This window comes from Sinocyclocheilus grahami, unplaced genomic scaffold (genome assembly GCF_001515645.1).
Source record: "Sinocyclocheilus grahami isolate Dianchi unplaced genomic scaffold, SAMN03320097.WGS_v1.1 scaffold183.1, whole genome shotgun sequence".
In the NCBI taxonomy this organism is placed as follows: Eukaryota; Metazoa; Chordata; class Actinopteri; order Cypriniformes; family Cyprinidae; genus Sinocyclocheilus; species Sinocyclocheilus grahami.
In genome coordinates, this window is record NW_015505362.1 from 789,940 (window position 1) to 795,795 (window position 5,856).

Consider the following 5,856-nt stretch of genomic DNA (forward strand, 5'->3'; position numbering starts at 1 on the left):
TCACAGTGGAGTCAGCTGTCTTAACCGTGGCTTGTGTACTGCAAACACATACCAGCTTCATCACTGTGTCTGTCACGCGACTCTGTTCCCCTTTCGGGATCTGTCTTTACATTTATTTTGAAAGATGAAGCTGGCGATTATGGTAAGGGTCGTTACATTTCCGACGAGTGCTTGCGGTGTTCGGCCAATCACAATGCACTGGGTCAGCTGGCCAATCAGAGCAGACTGCGCTTGTCGGAAGGAGGGACTTTGTAGAAAACGAAGCGTTTGAAAGAGAGGCATAGAGGACCTACAATAATGTACAGTATTTGAAAAATAATGTTTTTTGAACATTAAAGCATGTCAACATATTCTGTTACACCAAATACACAAAATAATGATCTTTAAAAAAGCATCATATGACCCCTTTATTAATACATTTATTTTTAATACAACACATCAGAGAAATTATAGCTTTTTGAAAAATCTCTCTTCTCTAATGTCAAAGTTCTAGAAACAGAAATCACCACCAGCACCAGAAATCTGTATCTGTTTGTGGATATAAAAGAAGTAAGGATCAAGCTGGATCTGTGACTTTTGATCACAGAAGAGCCCAGAACTCCAGCATCTGCCTCATTCTTCCCAGAACCCCCTCTTGTGGTTGATGACTTAAAATGCTTTAGCGTTTCCTTCTGATAAACAGGAAGGTCTAGCAGAGCATGGCAGGTGAGGGCCTGTGGTAGATGGTCCTGAGTAAAGATGAACAGGGGTCTCACTCTCTTTATGGAAAGTTGTGGAGTCACAGCATCTCTCAGTTATGACGTTTCCCTGAAAATGCGTATAAATAGCACGCCAAATACAAACAGAAAATTGTGCTATTGATACGCAGAAATTGCCTTTGGCGTGCATATGATACGCACGTGTTTTACGTGCATTTAATACGCAGTTTTCACGTACATATGATCCGCATCTACCCCACACCCCTAATCGCGTATCATATGCACACCAAAGTCCATTTCTGCGAATAAATAGTAGCTACGCCAAATCGAAACATTAACTCGTGCTACTGATACGCACTTTTCACGAGATCGGGTTACAGCTCCGGCACGAGAACGGTGCATGATAACAAAGACCGGTTGATTACACTTGAATTACTTTTAAATGTATAACTGTTACTAATCAAATGTTTGTTAAACATTAGACAGAGAGAGATAGCAAGTGCAACAATTTTCCTCCGTGAAAACACCTGTTTGTCTCCTGTCATTGAATAATTATGCTATAAGTTTGATGAGAGTGAATAATGCGTCAGTCTGTCAACTATGATTAATACTTCCATCTGTATGTGAGTATCTATACAGCTATGCAGAAACACTGGGAATCAAGCCCAGACCCATGGAGTATGCATTCCTACATTAAACCAACATAGGCTACCTATAATGCTAAATCTACTTTTAAAATGTTTTAATTTTAAACATGCATTTCATCTACTGGACCTCATTAATAGTGAGTAATGGTTAATTAATGAGACAGTCTGTCTTTTATGTTTACTTAAGGTATTTGTGCATTATAAACTTTTTTCAATTATTGCTTATTGTCCTACAAGTATACTGTCTTTTTTTTCTGGATGCAATACAAATTCAGCAGTGCCATTTTGATGTCATAAAATGCACTTAATTCCAACACTACTTTGGTATATATAACTTATGATTAAAAGACCTAGGAACTTATTTGCAGGCTGCGTTTGGCAGAAAAACAGCATGCAGCTTGTATTAAGACCAGAAGAAACAATCCACCTCTTTAACTTCCCCTGGAACCATATGTGTACCTTGATTCATCAGTGATGACTGTTCAGCGTCTATCTGATGTCAGGAATGATAACACAAGTGTGGTCTTGTTTGGAATGATAAGGTCTTCACTCTAAAGGGAATTATTTGAAAAGCCTTTTTTATTTTTATATATATTTGTATTACTATATGAGTAGTTTACAAATAAATATGCCTAGAAGCTAACCATTTTTTACAATATATTTCTGGCAGGTAAAAGAAAGAAAAAAATATTCTTAAACCTTTAGAAAAGACTCTTTGGAATGCTAACATGCAAACCTTCAAAAGCATTTGATGTTAACCAAAACAGGTGTGACTATACTTAACACTGACCGTTCATCTCAGATCCAAGCATCATGCTCAGAAAGAAAAGGAAGAAGAGTGGTTCAGTATGAGAATAGAAGTCCATCGTCAGAGTTACACTTACATCTATAAAGTATGGCTATTTTGAGTTGTGGTTTCCCATGTGAAACCACTTGATGATGTTTGCAGTGGTTTCCAGACCAAAGTGTCACAATGATGACACCAGATATTGGCATCAGAATCCACGCTGCATGCTTATTTTATGATTCCAATAAACATCAGCTGCTCTGGCAATCTCTGTGTTCTGTGCTACTGAAAAACACTCCCAGAAGCGAAATAGAGACTTGCAGCCATTGAAAGCATTGTTGACTGTTACAGTATATATTGCTTTTTATTTTACACTTTCTCACACACTTTTAAAAATAAAGGTTACAAATAGGAGTCATAGAAGAACCATTTTTTGGTTCCTTAAAGAACCTTTCAATGAACGGTTCTTAAAAGAACCATTTTTTCTTAGTGTGAAGAACATTTTAATAATCTGAAGAACCTTTTTCACTATAAAAACCTTTTGTGTAACTGATGTTGAGGTTCTTCATTGAACCATAGATGCCAATAAAGAACCTTTATTTTTAAGAGTGTATTCACCTATTTGCTGCTTTTCTTATATAATTTATTTTTGGTTGGCTCATAAACATTTTATCGCCAACAGGGACTACTGCTCTTTATTGTATACCTGTAAATATTTTTTTTTCTATTTTAAGTGTTAAAAAAGTTTCAAGTTCAAGTATAAAGAAAAGTTCAAGTATTAAGTTCCATATAGAAATGGCATAACACGGCCCCTAACATGTTAAAGCCGAATGTGTGATGAGTCTGATGACTCTTTCATGTTTTATGTTCATCTCTGATTTCATCTCTTTTCAGGGAAATTGTGTAGACCTCTGGTCAGGGATGGTACTTTGCCTTAACTTGAATGTTTCTGTGAAAATTTCAACCCTGTGGCTAAGGGGAATTTCGGTTTTAAATGATACTTGTCATTCCTTTACAGTAAATCAAGTACTGTACAACAAGTTGGTAAAAAAAAAAAGAAGAAATGCGAGTCAAGTAGCCATTAAGCATTAAGAAAAAACACAGCAAAAGCAAAATAAAAAAGACCTTTCTTTTGCATTTTAATGAAGCACTGATGCTTTCACAGTGTAGAAGTTTGAAGAATTTTTGATTGAAGCTTCCAATATAGCTTGCCTATTTAGACCTCTGGGCATTGAGGAAAAATGACATTTTTACCTGTCTAAGACATGTTCAAACACAGTGTTATCCAGCACTAGCATGCATGAAAAACAGCCATAAATGCAAAACCGTTTCATGAATTTGAATACATTCTTAAAATATATTATAATAATTCAAATGTATTAGTATAATTCACTATACTGTTGATAATAAGTATTTCTGTTCATAGGAGAAATGCAGGGTCAATAGCTATATGATATCTAAAGCTCATGTCTTACCGTTAATATTGACTGATATAAGTTTTATATACTGCAGCCAGAGGAAAACGCTTTGAGCAAGCTCACTATTTCCTTTTTATTCTTTGGTAAAAAATAAACCTTTTTCTAGAAGCACAGAAATAATGAAATTTGCACATAAAAGAAAATTATTTTTCCCCCTTGAGAGTGAGCAGTTTTCTTTTGGTTAAGATATATAATAATGATATTATTACATTTCTTATAATGCATCACATGCTTTAATCCAAGATTTACTAATTCAATTGGTAAATCAATAACCATCAGTTGGGACATGTCAACAATGTATTGAGAGTAAGATGTTGTAATGACAGATATGATTGATAAAATGACTCCATGGTGAGGTGTGTTGCTTCGCTCCTTCACACCTGTTCAAAAATCCCAAAATACCCAAAAGGATGATCATGACGAGCTCACTGTGTTTCTGTGTCACACTGGATGGCAGGTGTGTGTGATCTTTACAATCAATGAAAGAGTACATTTTTTCTCATCAAGGACAAGAAGATATGTCTAATTCTCAACATTCTCTCAAGCATCAACATCTAATTGCCACATTCTAATATGTGAAAATAATTTTAGCCACATCATTTTTTTAACGGTTTGACATCTTTACTCCAGTTTGTGATGACCACTTGCATTCCAGCAGTACAAATGGTCATCATTACAGCTAAGCGTTTGGATGCTCAGTGAGGAATTTGAAGGGACTTCATGATTTTCCTATCGCAAGTGATAATTCCCATGACTCCAATATATGCATCTCATATTTAGTAATGTAATGGAAACAAGACTTGTTTTCATAACCTATACAACAGGTTGCAATCTATCCTCAAGCTATCGTAATTCCACTTAAAGAACTTTCTCCCAGGTGATTTACCAGGCCCATAATGATTTTAATGAATCATGAACCATAATGAATTCCTAGTTTTTGCAAATAAAAGTGCCTCAGGGGTCTCATGATGTGACAGCCCCCTCGTCTTGTCAAAACTCGCCTGTAAGTGGCTGTAGGTCAGAAAAACTGAGGTATATTGCATGTAAAGGGGTAAAAAGCATGCATGCCGGGTCCTGGATTACTCATCACATCTGAACGTGCCTGCTCGTAAATATAATCGCTTTTGGAGCACATCTTTATACAGAAGAACAGGGGTACAACAAGAAGATTATACTCATTCCTCCTAAACAAGAGTCAAGGTGAGTTGTGCTATTAAGGGACTTTTCTTTTAAAGAATCGGTATTGTTTAGTTTTATGACCGAACTTGAACTGTTTTCAAGTGCAAGTTCAAGTCTCTGTGTCCATGGACTGGAAAAGTCTGTCAGGCTGGTGATAAACTGTTCTAGGACCAGCCAAACTTCTTACTCATTAATGAAAAACACTGGCAATGAAAGGATGAAACTTTTGGCACATTGTCAGGCTTCAAATTGAAATATTCAAAGTAGAAAACCTATTATAGAATCCATAATATAGAAGACTCCATTTCTAGGAGTTTGTAGTGATATGTTTGATGTTTAAGAATGATATTTTTTTTCAGCTCAAAGGAATTCCAAAGATGTGTAGCTTATATCATTATACTGAAAGAATCTAATCTGTAAAGGAAAAAAATCTCTTGTAAGTATTCATTTGTGGTCATGAGCTTATTGTGTTTAGACGTATAATTTACGATCAAACCAAGACAGAAAAGATGTCAGGTAACCACAAACACATTACAGAACAAGCACAGATACATTAACACGAGTTTGTTTATGCAGTGTGTGTTTAACTGTTGTTTTACTTTGATTTTATAATAGATTCATGACTGTATCTCTCACTCTGCTATTCACAAATGACTCATTAAAGTCTTGAAAGTGAACGAATGGCAGGTGGACAGATCATTACTGATTTAAGGGTGTAATGATGACTATTACGCAGCAATAGTGCTGGTAAACATTGCTTTGAACAGGTGACACTAGCATGAGCACAATAGATGCTGAAGGTCTAGACTGGTGATAGATGAATACATCAGTGGATAGATGGATGAACAAATTAATGGATGGACTAGAATGCAGTATGCTTGCTTTTATTATAAATCATATAATATTGCTATAAATTAGTCTTATACTTATATTTAATTATTATATTAATATTAATCATTCGTATATTTAATAATTTGATGCAAATTCCAAAATATTTGTTGTGTGATCTCATTTAACATTAAACTGTCTTCATTCACTTATATTTACATAATGAGTGATATGGGTGA